Here is an 18,078-nt window from a genome sequence, read left to right on the forward strand (position 1 = left end):
AGAAAAGTGAGTCATCCATCCGGTCTGCCTTTTTGGGTCCAAGACGGCTGGTGTGCGGCCACCCCACAGTACTTCTCCTGTTTTAAAAATGTCACATCACGTCAAAATTCTTGCAAATGCGTTTTGCTCACTTCTAGGTTCCCAGCTTGAGTTCTGGGTCATCTGATCACAAGATGGGTTGGGTGGGAGAGGCTCCATGGTGATTCTGTGTTGGAGCATTTTCCTTCCAAGGTCACTTTACAAAGAGAGATGCCGTAAAAATCTCAATCTTTTGTTATTCATAACGTTGCTAATGAGATGTACCAATCAGAGAGAAAAATGAAATTAGGAATGCAGATCAATAATGATAAAGGATTTCAGGGCAGGCTTCTCTCTTCTGCCAGTCACATGAAAAGACAGAGAATGCCCAAAACTGGGGCCAAATGTATCACCAGGAACACTGGAACAAGTGTGACAAACAGACCTGAGGTCTGATACTTAAATTACCCAGTGACCACAGAAATAAAATATTCATTGTTCCTGAGCAAATCAATGAGGTGAAATTGTCCCAGGGCCAGTGTTGGGCGGGCTTTCTCTCCCGTCCTCTCTGTATCCAGGGCTCTCCCACTTGCTTTGAGAGCCAGACTGAGCCCCTTCCCGCTTTTCTTCCTGGGACCTAGCACAGGGTCTTGGGACTTGCAGTGCCATGAAGTATGGGCAGGGAAAGGAAGGGGATGAAGCTGGAGCATACAGCCTGAGGGAGACAGGGGCAGACACGCCAGGCGGCAGGAGGAGCATCCAGCCTGCAGTGGTCAGGAGCCCAGAGCATACAGACTTACTATACTCAAACCAGTCAGGCCTGCTATTAAGCCAGGGAGCTGTGCTCCTTGTCTCTCAGGGAGCAGGGCTGGCGGCCACACCCTGGCCTTGGCACTGACACCTCACACAGTCGTGGGGCTGGCTGGGTCTGCAGGTCTGAGCCCTGCAAAGTTTGTCTTAGAAAACGTCTTGGCACCTGCCAAGTCAGAATCCTTGCAAATGTGTTTAGCATAAGTCACGGGATGAGAAATTTAAAGAAAAACCAGCAGCAAACTGAGATAATTGAACTCTGCAGAGGCATTTTATTCTCCAGAAATAAAATGAACACACAACTTCTCTGTATTCCTGGAGCTTATGAAGATCGCAAGAATTCTCTTAAGGATCCTTAATTCCCAGCAGAGCAATGAAGAGACATTGAATTGGGGGCATGTTGTGCATATCCTGAGATGCACAGGTGAAGCTCCAATGTTAAAGCAAAGTCCTGGCTGTCAAAATGGCGACCTTCTAATAGGAAGACAGCTGCCAGGCTCTGTCCCTCACGGAATTGCTCTATGTAGCTGTTTTTATTCCTCAATGTTATAAATTATCAGCAATAACTCTAACATTGCTTTTTCTTAACGTTCAGTTGTGTATATCCTATGTGTATTTCCACCTCCCAAAGGTGCTCCGAAATGCAACAAATAGGCATAGTTTAATAACAAGAAAATAGCTCTTTACCTGAACCCAGGAAACGCCAGCCTGGATACATCACCCAGTGACCAGAAAAGTGAAATATTTATGTATTCCTGAGAAAGTTAATGAGGTGAAACTGTTCTAAAGCCAGCTGAATACCTGAATCTCAGATATTGGATATTATTTTTAAAAATTGCAAATTAGGGTTCATTTTTACATTTTCTATCACTTTGCATAAATGCATAATTGTCACAGAGTCTCAGACGCCAGATGGCATGTGCAACTCATCCCGTTTTCTCTCCATCTTATCGTATTTAATAGCTGTGGCTTCACCCCGATTCTAGATGTAGCACTTATGCTGGTCAAAGGACCGGATATTCTAATGGTCAACATGAGGCATTTGATTCCAAAATGAAATGCAAAGAACCTTGTTGGTGACCTTAGAGGGTACAGATGAAAAGGAGAGTTTCTACACCCAAAGTGCTGACGTGGCCGGGACTTAGCCCAGCGTGCAACACACCTCGTGCTCCTGAAGGAGTCTGTGGAGGAGGAAAACTGGAATTGATGTCACAGGGAGTTAACAAAGAGCTACAGACGTGTCAGGCGAGGATAGGGGGCAGGTGTCACCAGGGAGACAGTGCCGGGGCTGACCCTCAAATCTTTCTAGAATTCTCAAGTTTATATACAAAAATATTATACATCTCTTCTCTGCACTGATTGTAGAAAATCTAACTTCTGCTGAGGTAACAGACATATATTATCTCTTGTGTGCCCTTCGATAGACTTCTCTGGTCATAAAATACACAGACATGTGCACATACATACACGAGCAAACACATACACACACGTGTACACGTACACACATGCCAATTCACACACACAGAGACACACGTGTGCACACACAGACACATGCACACACAGGGTCTGCACCTGGCACCCTGCCCCCATCTCTGTCACCTCTATCGTTAATGCTTTAGGGTCCCACGTGCCTTCATGGTGCCCTAAGTTAGTATGTGAAGACCAGAAAATAAGAGGTTGTGTATTTTATATATGGCTAAATAGGAGAGGCGAGTTGGGGCAAGATTATGAATGTGAATTTGTACTGTGACATCACTGACGCCTGGCCATAAAGAGCAGGGCGGCAGGGTGTGGGATTCTCCCAGCTTTGAGGACCTGGGCAGGGAAAGCAGAGACAGTGACGCTACTCCACCAACAGATGTCATCCAGGTGAATCTGTACTCTTCTGGAAACCAGTGGGTCCTGAATTCCTGCAAATATTTCTAGTGAAAGTGTGAGAGTGTTTGGTGAAGCGCTTACTGAATGCCAAATCAGCCACAAGTGCAGAAGGACTGAGGCCAAGCAAAACGTCAAACTTCTTGAACTTGGCAAGAACTCCCTTCAGCTGATCACTGCAGATGGTGTCCCTGCCAGGGCCTCTGACAGCATCTGCTTCTACCCCTGGGCCAGCTCCCCCAGTGAGATTCTGTGCCTTGGACAAGGGGGTCTCCCACCATAATATAGGATTTGTCACTTTCTCCTCGTAATTTTTTCTCTTTGCATATTTTGAGTCTTTGCTAAAATAGATGCTTCTTACAGCTTCTTGGAGCAGAGTCCTTCTACCATTAAATAATAACTTTAACTATAAAAATTCCTGAGTCATTCTGCCGCGTTTTATGTTCCCTGTGCCTCTTTTCTCTCCCTTCACCCACCTCTCTCCTCTTTTTTTCACCTTGATATTAAATACATGGCACTTTCTTCACTGCCTTTATTGTGTCAGTAATTTTTTGACATTACTCCAATGTCATCTGGTATCAACTGCGATCAGGAGAAGCCCCATAGAAATCACGTTGTAAATACATTTGTCTGGACATTCTCCCTGGCTGTACTGAAGATCATATTCTGTGGTTTCACTTAAGAGGTGTGGCTGTCCTTTTAGTTATCTGGTTTCAGTCTTGGGAGGCTTTAGATGAAAGAGGAAGAGAGCCTTTCTGCAGTCCCTGGGAAAGGATGAGCCTCTATTTCTTTGACTAATGCCTTTCCTCCTCTCTCTCCACTCTCTCTAATTTCTCATTTAAATACAGACATGTGTTTGTGTTTCTCAAGCCATTTTCCGTGCACCTTAATTTTTATTCTCTATTACCCTTTATGCTTTTTACGCAAAATTCTAGGTAATAGTCTCATATCTATTTTCTAGTTTACTGATTCTCTTTTCAGTTCTGTCTAATCCACTTTCTAAAATATAAACATAGCAGTTAATTTAATCCACTCTCCTTGTTTATATTCTGCCTACTTTTTTTGTTTATTTGTTTTCGGGGGTTTTTGTTGTAAAGCAAGCATGAAACAAGTTTATTGAGGAAGAAAAAGGCAGGTTTACAGAGTAAGAGCCAGATATTTTCACCATAGACAGCAAAGGAGCCTCCACTGCCAGGGCAAGAAGGCAAAGAAGCCAATATTCTGTTTGCTTTTTAATCTTTTTTTCATAATAGATACTTTTTTACATTAGAGTTTCTTTTCCTTTTGAAAATACATGTAATAATTTTACTTATTTCATATTTTTGAGACGGAGTCTCAAGCTGTTACCCTGGGTAGAATGCTGTGGTGTCATAGCTCACAGCAACCTGCAACTCGGACTCAAGGGATCCTCTTGCCTCAGTTTTTCTATTTTTAGTAGAGATGAGGTCTTGATTTAGCTCAGGCTAGTCTCAAACTCCTAAGCTCAAGCAATCCACCCACCTTGGCCTCCCAGAGTGCTAGGATTACAGGTGTGAGCCACCCTGCCGGGCCTCCATTTAGTAATTTTAAACATACCCAATATCCATACGAGTCTGCCATTTCTGGGGCTCTGGCTTCTCACTCATCTCTTGCTGTGTCTTCTCATTCCCTTGAAGTTTCTCTGTGTGGGTTAGAACCTTGAATGTTCATCTAAAGAGAGCGTTATGTTTTAGCAGAGGAGGAGTCCCTTGACCTACCCCTATGTTCTCAAAGATGATTTGTGATTTTGATTCTGCCAGAGCCTTTGGGTTCTGACAGCATCACAACTGATTCTGGAACAGTTCTCACATGAATCTCACCAGGAGGTCTTCTGAAGCACACAGAAATTCAGATCTCAAATACAAGCCTGGAGTGTGTACCTGCTCTTGGCAACTTCACACTCCACGCATTGCCCTGGACATGTGATAACCTTCCTCTGTAACTTTCTTGACTCAGTGGCTTCCTAGGTTTTGTTCTCCCCCCCACAAATAGGGACGCTGGCGATCACCTGGGTTTAATCCCACCACCCCTGCCTTGTCTTGCCCAACCCAGGCCACTCCCCACCCCCCACCACTTTTGTTTCTCAGAGGCTATAGAGGGGATAACTCCTGCCTAACCTCTGGGACTCTGGTAATTCCTTTTCTTTTTTTAATCCAAGCTCAGTTATATACTGAAACAAACTTTGCTATATTTTATATAGCACTTTTATTTATTTTTAGAGGGGGTCAGTGGGGTAGAGTTCAACTTGGTCTTCCCTCTCTCTGAAATCTTCCACCATAGACCTTCTCATGGAACCGCCCTCTCTGTCCTGCTCTGGAGACCGTGTTCTGATTTCCACTAAAAGATTGACCATTTTAAAATCCTAGCAGACAGACTGGCTGGAGCAGAAATGGTTTGCTCCCAAAATTTGTGGAACTTTTCAGGTCCTAAGCAAGAATAATCATGAGTAAACTCTAACAGCAACCAGAAAAGGCCATTTTTATCTAAACCTATAATTAAAAAGCATGATCTCAAGAAGAGATAGAGCACAGCTCTCCTTGAAAAGGCGGCTGCTGCCGCTCTCCAGAGAACCGGCAGCAGACACTCCCTGGGGCTGGACAGAGAGGCTCCTTATGAAGCCCTCAATGTCCAGTTTTCAAAAACAACCTTAGTATCTTTTTTCAATCTCCAGATGACACACATTTAAGTAAAATACATGAACAATGAGGACATTTTGCAGTGTTCAGAGTTATTTGTGGGGAGAAATCCTGAATATCTTGTATTTAGCAACTCAAGAACATAACGCTACTAACTACAAGAAGAATTCCTCACTATTTCTTTCTTTTTTTTTTTTTTTTTTTTTTTTGAGACAGAGCCTCAAGCTGTCCCCCTGGGTAGAGTGCCATGGCTTCACTGCTCACAGCAACCTCCAACTCCTGGGCTCAAGCGAGTCTCCTGCCTCAGCCTCCCAAGTAGCTGGGACCACAGGCACTGGCCACAATGCCCGGCTATTTTTTGGTTGTAGCCGTCATTGTTGTTTGGCGGGCTCAGCCTGGATTTGAACCCGCCACCTTAGGTGTATGTGGCTGGTGCCTTAGCCACTTGAGCCACAGGCACTGAGCCCCCACTATTTCTTAATCATGAGTTATGAAGGGAGAAGGAACAGTCCTGTGAGACTCTGGGTCTGGTCAGAATTTCTACAGCAGCATGCAATCTGTTTTCAAATAATATAAGTTAAAAAAAAAACAAACATATTTACAAATAAAATCTCTTACCTTAATATTTTGATGGCTTTTAAAAAACCATGATTTTGCCTTTGTACTGGAACATCCACAGACATTTCCCAAATAACCCAGTACCTACTGAAGCCCCCAAATGACCCATTGTTCCTGAAGTTACAATCTTAAGCCCTCTTTTGCTGAAGAATCTTTCTTTCAGGCCAAAATTTATCCTAACATACCAGTAGCACATTCTTTTGTACCAAATTTATATAAGAATATTTTATTTCTCAGTTGTAGTCAGGTTAAATAACATAGATCTGAAACACTGTTATTACCTGGTACTAGATTTCTAGGTAAGTTCTAGGTAAGAACTACTAGGTAAGTTCTCTTACCCTGCCAGGCATCATTAGCCATCTTCCCACATTGGAAAATCTATTTTGTATGAGGACAAGTCAAACCACAAAAATGCAAACAGACAGACATGTCCTGAACTGATATCTGTGGCCTCACTGGATGGCCACAGTTTCCCTGTGGTCTTGTTAAAAGGCAAGTGGTATCACGTGTCTGTCAACAAAGCTTGAAAAGGATCATGGACTCACATTATTTTCCCATATTAAACTGACAGATCGTGACATATGGGGATTCCCGCTACGTCGAGGTAAATGAGCATGTGATCTTACGGACGTGTAATATCTGGAGACTTCTGCCATCTAAAAGGTAATAGGAACCACTAGGAAACTGGTAAATTATTATAACTGAGATCATTCTTAGTGAATTTGTTATTACCATTTATTTCAGGAGAGGGCTTTTCAATAGCAAAACATTGCATTAACTGTACCCCTACAAATGCAGGGGTCCTGCTAACCAGATGCCCCTCTGACTTCACACAGCCCTGCACTGATCCGGCTTCTCTGTGGGAAGAAATGTGTCGAAGAACAACAAGGAATCTGTTAAACATTTTCATCTCTTAAACATAGTACTCCATGCTTTAGAAACCTTGCAATATAGAATGTGTAAGCAATTTGCTTATTGAGATCATTTTATACACAATTAAACATTTAAGTTCTCTGAAAATAGGCCACACCATTATAGAGAGCCACAGTGGTAGAACTCTTGAGGTCTGCAGCAACCTGTAAACTGTGTCCTAGTTGCTTTTGCTTGACAGATATTATCATTTGAGACAAGGCTAATTATTCGATCTGTATCCAGAGAACCAAGTCTCTCCAAAAGAACTAATCATTAAAATGCAAATAGGTGTTCCCCACTTCACTGGTTCAGCCGTGAAAGGCTGTTAACAGCTTTCTGATGAGAGTGAGCAGCTCACTGAGTCGCTGCCTTAACCTTCTGGATGTGAGGAACGCCGTGCACCCAGATCTCAGCCTCTGATCCTCCCTGTGTGGCCGCGTTTATGAGCTAACCACAGAAGCTGCTGAAGAAATTACCAAACAAAAAAGCTGATTTCAGATTCCACTCGCTACACCCAGCCAGTTCTCACTTACACTAATTACTTAAATGATTTTTAAAATGTATGAATATTCATATGATAGTGTTTTTCAAAAATAAAGCACAGCTGAGACCTCACCATCAGCTCTTCCTCCCTTTTTCTGATTTGGGGCAATCCCCATTGCATATCAAAGTTGACCTGCCCTCTAGAGCAACAATGAATGCATTTCTTCCCTCTTTTTGTGGCACTCTTACACATTTGGTGTGGGAGCCAACATGTGCCATGGACGCTAAACCAAGGCAGGCACCTAGGACAGTCCAGGGTGACGGGTGGAAGGCCCCGGGGTGCTGGGCCCACCCCACGGAGCTCTGGCCACCATGGCAGTCTCGGATGAGCCTGGAAGGCTCGATCCCACAACACAAGGTGTCCACAGAAGGGAACAATATCCATTTCTGGGCGAGGATATCAGAAGTAATTTACCAGCCTTCATTTGACCAAAACCCTCATCTCCAAACATGACTGATACTGATTTATTGACACCAAAATCTTCCTGACAGCACTGAGCAGCACACGCAAAACGTGCTCGCCCAACGCACGACAGGAAGTGGAAAGACCACAAGATGTGCATGACGCACAATGGGAAGCAGACAGACCACATGACATGCATGACGCACAACGGGAAGCAGACAGTCCACCTGACGCGCACGACGCAGGGCGGGAAGCCCCACAGACCACAGGACGCAGTGCGCTGAAACCACGCACATGCTCCGCATGACGCACAACGGGAAGCAGACAGTCCATATGACCCGCACGACGCACTACGGGAAGCCCCACAGACCACAGGACGCAGTGCGCTGAAACCACGCACATGCTCCGCATGACGCACAACGGGAAGCAGACAGTCCACATGACGCGCACGACGCACTACGGGAAGTGCACAGACCACAGAACACGCACAGTGCACTACGGGAAGCCCACAGACCACAGGACGCAGTGTGCTGAAACCACGCTCAGAAGGGCTGCAAGCCTGATGATCCTACAAGGGCTTTACATCTGATCATCTCTCTGGCCCACAAGCGTTTAAAAGAACCTCACTTTTAAAGGTGTTAGACATATGAAACAGTCAACAAGGGGTGGAGCCGAGAGAATCACATGTGAAGCCAAAGCAGGACACGTCCCCATGGTGGGAATGGAGATGGTGTCAAGATAAGAAAGAACAAAATGTTCAAATGTTCAAAAGAGATGATGAGATGTAAAGCCCTTTTAAGATCATCAGGCATGCAGACACAGACAAGTTGGAGAATTTCAGAAACTGCTGCAACAACCCCAGCACCTCCAGACCCTCACGCGGCAGCCCCCAGAACAACCGGACCTGTGTCGGGCCGCCTGCACAGTCTTCCCGACTCAATACACCACCTTTCTTTTGACCCTGGAAACTGCAGGGGTCCAAAGTCTGCTGTTTTGCGTAAAAGCGAAGCTCAAGACTTTAAAGCAGAAGTCCATAGACATCCCCATAGCTGTGTCTGTGCATCACACACTTACACACACATACACAGGAAGAATTTTAAAACTTCGCATAATACCTCAATTAACCAACACATTTTGAAAAATGGAGTGTTTGATAGAATTTCCAGTTAACTTTGCATTCACAATGCAATTTTGGTTTGTAGGTGGCTGTCCTTTCAGTGGCGGTGATCAGGCTTCAGAAGCTCAAGTGCATGTCAGTCTTTACGGCTCAGGCTCATGGCCCTGGCATGGCGGGAGGTCTTGCACCAGCCTCTGCAGGACTGGGCAGACTCTGACCTGAGACACATTCCTGGAGGCCACCTATCTTTCTAGACAATTTGCCTCTACAGTCTACAAAATCAAAAGTCTGGTTGACTCAGAGTCCCCATTAACAGCGGTTATAAGTGTTGACCATATTTTCCTCATTCTCTCTAATTAGACCACTGAAAAATACTATATTAATTTTGGCTTTCGTTATTTTGGAGTACTGCTAACAAATTATGGACTCAAGAGCCTCACTTTTAAATGTGTTAGACGTATGAAACTTAGGCTGAAATTCAAGTGATAATATATTAGTTAACACCATTGGTTACCACGAAGTTTCATGTGCACTGACAATTAGGATGGTTTTGCCAGGTCTCATCAGTGTGTTTGGCTCATGAATTTAAAACCAATAAATATGCATTGGCATCTACTATCTGGAGACAATTGGCTAAAATTTGTAAATCCAAAGCAAAAAGGAAATACTGTGATCTGGCTGTAACATCCTTTTTTTCAGACAAACTCATGACTTTGAATGCTCTTCCTATCTTTGCTTCGATTTCTTCATTCCCCTTTCTATCAAACACCACACAGAATACGGTTTCTGAGTCACAGCAGGTTGTTGCCATCAGCACAGCCTTAGGCCACACGGGGCCCCCAGCGCTGTCCACCTGAGCAGGTGACAGTCAGGAGGCTACTCACCTTCCGGCTCCCCGCAGAGGGTGCACTGCGACTCTGAAAACAGAAGAGACAGAGAGGGGCCGTTACACCCGGGCAGTTTCAGTCAGCACAGTAAAAAGGTCAAAGAACGGCAGCGGCAACAACGCTAGCCTGCTAGAGAGCTGACACAGGGCGCCTGCACCAGAGCCTGTACCTCTCAACAAACTTAGCCAGTCCTGACCTTGCACTTCAGCAAACTTTATCTAAAAACTACTGTTGGCAAATGTCCTCTATATTTTGCTTTACTAAAGTTGACCTCTTTGCCATACACACATGCACACAGCCAGCACACTTCCATAATTGCACATGGCTCAACACAAATTACTTAGGTGAAATAAGAACGATATGTCTTATCACTTAATTCCAATATTGAAACCTTGACTGTGAATACAACTCTGTTACATCTCCTTTCAGGCATTAAAAGTATGAGCAAAGGTATAATACCTCATTTAAGTAAAAACACGGAAATCCACAGACACCAAAGGCATCCCCACATGCAGGCCCACTGCTTTGGGCTCAGCTCTGCAGAGTAGCCACAGATGCTGAGGGACCCTGGTATTTATAATTTATAACTGCACAGAGAAGGTGCAGTGTGGGCACCATGAATATAATGTGAGGTCTTTGTGGGAAATAATCCAGATTTCGGGGCCAGGTGGACCTGGGCTCGTAGCCAGCTCTCTCCTCTTCCCAGTGAAGCTCGGTGCTGGGACCGAGGCCTCTCCTGGGAGCACGGGGGGGTGAGATTCGGCCTGTCTTGAGTCTTCCCAGGCAAGCCTCGGTGCAGAAGGTATACCCACACCTGTGCCTCCTGGACACACCTGTAGTGGGCAAGGCAGAGATGGGGAAAGCACACGTGGTGGCACACGCCTCAGGACAGGTCCCGGGAGACCCGCAGAGAGTGGGGAGTTGCCTGGCAGTCCACAGCAGGCAGCCCTGACACCCATGGGCGCAGAATCTGCGGGGGATGTGCTTCCTCTCTCCCCAAGGAGAGCTCCTGGCAGCAGGTGCCCAGAAAAGCAGCCCCTGAGTCATAGAGACATGAAGGGCTTTAAATAAGAATGCTAAGCCCTGAAAGGCTATTTTAGAATCAAGATGCTGGAAGGCATCTTGGGTTGTATGTCTGTTTTATTTATTCCAAACAAAAAATAAAGGCTGCCTGTTGTAGCCCTTGATAGCAAATCTATTATAGCCACTTCCAAATTAGAGGCTGTGCACAGACCATGATAAAGGAACTCACTAATTTTATTTGAGAAGTTGCTAAATTTGACCAGAGAGACCTCCACAGGACACTTGGGAGCATGGTGCTAAGCCCGCAGGCTATATAGCACTGGCATCTGTGTGAGCTGCAGGAGACCACCTGAGGGGACACATGACAACCAAGAGTCAGGGGCTGCCCCCCCCCCACAACAGGGTAGAGAAGGCACTGGACCCTCCATGGAGCCTGAGTGAGCCCCAAGTTCTGCAGTCACTGGAGAGGTCCTCAGATAGACTCAGCAGTGCTAGGGCCCCCACCATGTAGGCCACAGAGGATGGTCACTGAGATAGCAGAGTGGCCTCCCTGGGAGCTCAGAGCTGCATGTGCAGAAGTGGATGTGACCCAGCCCCACCCTCAGCCACCTGCAGGACTCCTGTGCCTTCTGGGACTCATGGGGACACCTACACTGGGAACTGTGTTTCATCCACCTGCTCACCAAGTACTGACCAAAATCTGCATCCAAACTGATCCACAAATTCAAGTCCTTCTCAATAGACTTAATCTCCACCACAGGTTTTGTAGATTTAAAATTACCCAGCAAGTTCAAAACACAGCGTGCTTAGTAATGGCATAATAGCCAATACTTTCAATGAATCCACATCTTGTGATTCAAAGATCATCACAAATCTCTGGAACAAAGGTGTCAGCTCAGTGAGTGACTCCTTAGTGTCTCCAGGATGAAAGTCTTAGGCAAATATCTTTCAAATTCAATTATTAATGCATTTGGGCCTCATCCTTTTTTAAGGAAAAAACTCTCTGCTAGATCTTAAGAAAACATCATTCTGTGTGTCATGAGCCTAGGATGAAACTCACCATCATGGAGCACGTTTCCACGGTGCATTTCTCATAAAGGTCTGTCACCTGCCCTCTGTTACAAGCTGTAGGAATTATTAACGACACAAGGATGTCTAACAAATGAGGGAGTGACCCCAGGGAGCGCTTGGAGGGAGATGTGCAGGTCTCAGTGCAGAAGGTAACAGAAACAAACGGCTGGCAGCCAGGCCCCCAACGGGTGCACGGGACCAAATGCCAGCTCTCTGCTCACTCAGGTCAGCTCCAGACAGTGACATCACTGCCTGCAGAAACATGTCCTCAAGTAACAACCAGCGACCCACGTCAGTGGTGGCCTGTCCACCTCATTCTGGTGACGTTTATTCCTGAAGGCAACTGCCTGACTACCCCATTCCAAAGCCTCTCTGCTCAGACGTCTCAGAGCCTCTCCTGCGTCTGCTGTCCCGGTGTCCAGGTGGGTGGGGTCTGGCAACCCAGTCAGCAGCCACACGGGTATAGAGGCTGCTGCTGAGTGTCTCAGCCACTTATTCTGCCTGAGTGTCCTCGGGAAGGTTTGCAGAGCAGAAGTAGTTAGAAGAGCAGAGATATTGATGGAGCTGTCACAGCAGAAGGTATGGGAAGCACACAGGCCATAGCAGAGGGCTCAGTTCACCCTCCCTGTCCCGGGCAGGCTCCCACTCAGCCGGTCCTCAGGCTACTACCAACACCAAGAATTACACACGCTCCTGCTCAGAATGTCACCCACTTGAAATCTTCCCTCTACAGGAGGCCTCTGGACACCAGTTACATTCCCAGTGTGATTCTAGGTAATACAAGCCACAACATGGGAAAGATGCTCTTCTCTGGTTAAGAAAACACGTAGTGGACAAGGAAGACCCCTTCGAAACAGGTGATGATGGGACACTCGCATGACGGCTAGAACTGAGGTTTATTAACTGGAGAACACAGAGGAGGAGAAGCAGAGAGCCTGGCTAATGCGTGAACCCCCACAGCGAGCCTCGATGGGCTGGGGTGGGAGGAAAGTGGGCGCCTCCCCCTGCGGTGCGGGGGGTGTCAGCGGGCATGGTGGGTGAGCCTCGGCCACTGCACCTGCTCCTCCCGCCCTGGGAGGTGGGTTCTAGTGGACAGGAGCCTGCAGAAGACAGAGGGCACAAGAGGCCAAACTGCCTAAAGACCAGGTGGCAGTGCCGAGGGAAGAAGGGGAGGAGATAGGAGAGGAAGAACTGGCAGGAAGGAGGAGGCTGAGGACGGCTCAGGAGGGCTGCCCTGTGCCACATGGCGGTCATGCCATGTGCAGCCTGGGCTGAGGCCGTCATGTGGCTTTATTGGTTAGGTGACCCCAGGACTGGGGAACTGGAGAGTGTCACGTTCCACTCACAATTTACCATGAAACAACCACGTCCCATGGAGTGAAAGGCCGCATTCTACTGAGGAAAGATGAAGACGGCACCGGCAAGGGGAGACCTGACCCTGGCTTGTTATGCCCAGGAGAAGTGTGGCTTTGCCCAGCTTGGCCTCTGAGCCTGTCCTCATTTAACCCCGTCTAGAGGGCGAGTTGAGCTAAGCTGGTCCCAAGTGCAGTGAAATGTGCCTGACACACAGTGTGGCACCTGGTGCTGCACTGGGCACAGGACGTTGTGAGGGGCACTCCCACCAGCCTGTGATCCCAGATGGAGAACTTCTGCTTCATATGTACCATCTCTCCTCAGCTTCTCAAAGCCTTGGCCTGGTCTCCCCTGCATCCCTGGACTCCCTTACAAGGGAAAAGGTGCTTCCCCATGGAAGCTCCGGAGCCGGGATTTGATCTATGAAAGTTAGCAATTCCCCACCCTGGAACACCCATTAAAAAACTATCCACAATGTCGATGAGAATTAAACTCGATGCACTATGGATTCATCATCATTAGTGCAGAGTGTCACTTAAATTAGAACACTGCAGTAATTTACGATAATTGACACAGACAGAGAAATGTGCCCCCGATTTCACATACGTACAATCTACACACCTGCACTGGACACAGCCCCTGAGGACCAGCCTGGTCCCAGGGCTCCAAACATGACCAGCAAAAGGCTAACACCCTCTCATTTTGGCATAAGTGTGGACTTCATTTTAATCTCCCAGAAAAGAGGGAGCTGCTGCATCTCCTGTGTGAATTCATACAGCATTTTATCTATGGAGGTTACTCTAAATTTATGCACATATTTTTAGATGCAGCATCTAGCTCTGTGTGTGAAGCCAAGTGCACTCTCAATCCCTCTCCTGTGTCAGTGGGCGATGTCCCCCAGGTACCACCCTACCTCCCCACTGGAGACGCAGGAGAGGCTGGGTACAGTTGCAAGAGCTAAACTGATGGGAGACGAGCCCTGGCAACTCTCCTGGGAGGCCCGGTGGCTACTGCTGAGGATAATAGACACAGCCTGGGCCACATGGCTACAGCTCCCCTGGGTAAGGCCAATCTCAGGATCCCCCAAAGCAGGGGTCCCCTCTTCTGAGGCTGTTTCCAGTGCAGCTGTGGACAGGAAGAGCATCCGTGCGCTGCCCATAGGGAGAGAGAGGGCCCAGGGAGGGTGGCTGTGCCCTCCCTGGCCATGCAGCACAGGCAGCTCTGGGGTGGGGGTGGCTCAGCTGCTGTGACAGTGCTCTAACTGCTGCTTCCTCTGGCCCCCTCTGCTTCCTTCCAGCTGCAGCAGTGACTAATCGCGAGGACAGAGCACGCCCTTGATGCCCTTCTCTGAGGCTGAGTGCACGGCAAGATGCTTCCTTGTGTTCACAGTGAAGAAACGCTCCCTGTCAGCGGCCTGCTGGAGATGGAGTGTCCAGCCACACTGAGGGCAGCAATTGGAGACCCCAGTCAGACCTGCCTGACTGCACGGTCACCACTGACCCACAGCACCTGTGACTGTTAGCGCTTCTCACATTAGCAGAAAGCAGGGAGACAGGACCCTTTGCCAAGATTCTGGGGACTCACTCATCCAAGGGCTTGATACAGCGTGATAGCGCAGTCACATGACATCATGCCACATGACACCTGGCTACACAGCCACATGACAATTCAACCACATGACCACATAATATGTACACATAACAGCATGACTCCATGGCCACAAAGCCACATGACGCCTGGCTACACAGCCACATGACAATTCAACCACATGGCCACATAATATGTACACATAACAGCATGACTCCATGGCCACATGGCAAGACTCCCTGGACAGGTACTCACTCATCCAGGGACTGGATATGATGTGACAGGGTAGACACATGATACCACGGCCACACAGCCACATGACAACATGACACCATGGTCACATAGCCACATGGCCATATGACAACATGATCACGTGACATTGTGGCCACATGACACCACAGTCATGTAACCATATGACTGTATGACCTTATGACAACATGGCCATGTGACACCATGACCACATAACCACATGGCACTGGGACACACCACATGTTCAGATGACTACATGACCACGTGGCCAATGACATGATGACCACAAGGCTACATGATTATCACATAACTTGACATATAGGTTGAGAACTTCCCTAGTCATTAATTGAAGAATAGTTATATTGTTTTGTGGATGCCATAGAATCTCATGGTGCTCAAAAGAAAAATATCAAGTATTAAAAAATACAGTAAAAAAGCAAAAGGTAGAACTCTTTGTGTGAGTTTCATATTTGAATATATATTCTTTAATAGTCATTAGATAAATATTTATAGAAAACTTGTTATGGTCCAGGCATGATGCTAAGAGATATTCATTGAAATATTATAATATACCAGTAATGTGTATTTATAAAAGTAAAGTAAAAGCCTAGAATAAGAAAGAGTAAATTCTTGGAAGTTATTTCTCAGGAACTGTGATGACAGCGTTGGTAGTTCTGTGGGTTAGGTAACAGACAGAAGAATATAAAGTGAAACTATCAGAGAATGTGTTAATTTTTAGTTTGCAATGTGATTTAAAGCACCAAATAATTTACGTATACAGGAAAAAAATATTTCAGGCAACAATGTAAGCCCCTAAATATTAGCTATTAATATCACCATCATCTGAATTTTGCCTTTGTTTTAATTTCAAAATTTAAAAAAACCCTGAATTTAATTATCTATAGGATAGTGGTAGATTTTATTCTTAGACCTATTCTAAGAATTTGTTGGGGTTTTTTTTGTAGTTTTTTGGCCGGGGCTGGGTTTGAACCCGCCACCCTCAGCATATGGGGCCGGCACCCTACTCCTTGAGCCACAGGTGCCGCCCCCTATTCTAAGAATTGATGAAATAATTGTGTAAATATCTTAGCCCCAAATCTAGCACATATTTATCAATCAATAAATGTTAGTAGTTTTATCTTAATAAGCAATCTTCATTGATTAGCAATCTAGAAATATAAGAATCACTTCACATGGGCAGACACTGATAAGAGGGACCAATTCAAATACCAATTGGCCTCGTGTGCCCCAGCGCCCGAGTGTCCTCTGGAGGAAGGGCAGAAGTTACCCAGTTGGGTGCAGCCCACTCAGGGACAAGAGTTAGCAAACATGTCTGGGGAAGAGGCTACTTTTGTGTTCACATCAGAAATGCACAAGAGCAGCAACATGGACTAAAACTGCATCATTAGTGACATACAGGATCAGCTCACATCAGAGGCCAAGGTCAGCTGCAGGCTGTGTAACTAACGACGCTCAGTCAGTGACAAGATGCACAGGGTTATAACCCCACACTCTCACCGTGCCTTCTCTACATCTAGATATGCTCAGACGGCCACTGACGCTGTGGTGTGACTACCCTGTGTCTGGTGCATGCCCTGCAGGGCTGCAGCCCAGGAGTGGCAGGTTGGACCTCACAGCCTGGCTGTGCATTTCTGTAACTGTGCTCGGTGTTGTTCAGACAGTGACAAAATTGCCTAAGGACGCGTTTCTCAGAAGATATATGGACTGCACCTGCTGTCTCGGGGTACACATTGTGCCCAGTGCCACACAAAGTCAAGGGACGCCATGACTGTAATTAGAACACAAGTTGAGAGTCAGTGTGCTCCACTGTGAGGACAGTTCATTCAACTAAACCGCGGCATGCAGATAGAATTCTAATTCAGGTTTTTAAATGAAGTGAAAACATGTGAAGGCAAACCCAGAAATAGGTGGCATTGGTAAAGCAATGAGCCACAGGGGACCAAAGGCCACAGTCGTGGAGGGGAAGACAAGCCCTGGTTTCTGGTCACGGGTGTGTACGCTCCCATTTCCACCATCACCGTGAGAGGAAGGGTGCTCAGATATCCTCAGAGAAAACCTTTGCTCACTCCCCACGTTCCCAGCCTTGTTCTGTGCGTTAGAGACACAGCTATGACCAAAACAGGAAAGGTCGTGTGCTCCGGAGCCTCTGCTGGGACACCTGGCCCTTCCTGTCTGCCAGGACACCCACACTGGGCTGCTCCTGGGCTGGGCAGTTAGCTCACATCTCAGGTCCTCTACCATCCAGCATCAAATCCTACTACGCGACGTGTGGGTCTGATGTTTGCAGATTCACCTTCAGAGTAAGCTTGACTCCAGAAAGTTAAAGGATTTATTGACCGTCTCTAAGGACACAGGGCCTCATTATCCTCCAACCCAAATATGTGCTCTCTGCCCAGTGGACATGCACCTGGGATGAAAAATTAGCCCACAAGTAAATGGCTCACCCACGGACAATCAATAGTTTACTTTACCCCTGTGTCCTTCTTTCCTGTGAAATTCAGTGCTGTTCAGACTCCAGTCTTACAAATCCCACAGCAGCTCTGTGTAAATAGCCAGCATCAGTATTGCTTTTGCTCAGTTAAGGAAAGAAAGGCCCAGAGAAGCAAAGAGATTTGCCTGTGGTCGGCCATGGACAGTTATACAGGATGGCATTCAAGTTCTGTTTTTAAGAATTCTCATAGGTACAAGTACCCATGCAGGTGCAGTGATCAGCCCTCTAACACAGAATGGCCCATTCCCTGGGCACTCGTACATGTTGACTCATGTTTTTAAAAGAGCTGTTCAGTTACATGCCATATTTATTTCTGACAATTGCACACAGAAAATAAATATTAGCCCCAGGAGACTTGACCTAATTCTCTTATCATTATCAAAATAAAGGAAATTTGTATGAAACACCAAAGGGACAAATAGTCTGCAACACTGTGACGACTTAGG

General features: G+C 46.5%; 1 protein-coding gene across 1 annotated transcript in view; it reads right to left on the reverse strand.

Annotated features, from left to right (window-relative positions):
- DLGAP2 (DLG associated protein 2) overlaps positions 1–18,078 on the reverse strand; it is a 480,560-nt gene that overhangs the window by 241,342 nt on the left and 221,140 nt on the right. The window contains exon 2 of the mRNA XM_012809840.2: positions 9,835–9,867. The gene's annotated coding sequence lies outside the window, so the exon portion shown is untranslated. The remainder of the gene's footprint in view (positions 1–9,834; positions 9,868–18,078) is intronic.

Source organism: Otolemur garnettii, unplaced genomic scaffold, assembly GCF_000181295.1.
Source record: "Otolemur garnettii isolate 467f Iridium unplaced genomic scaffold, OtoGar3 scaffold00114, whole genome shotgun sequence".
Taxonomy (NCBI): domain Eukaryota; kingdom Metazoa; phylum Chordata; class Mammalia; order Primates; family Galagidae; genus Otolemur; species Otolemur garnettii.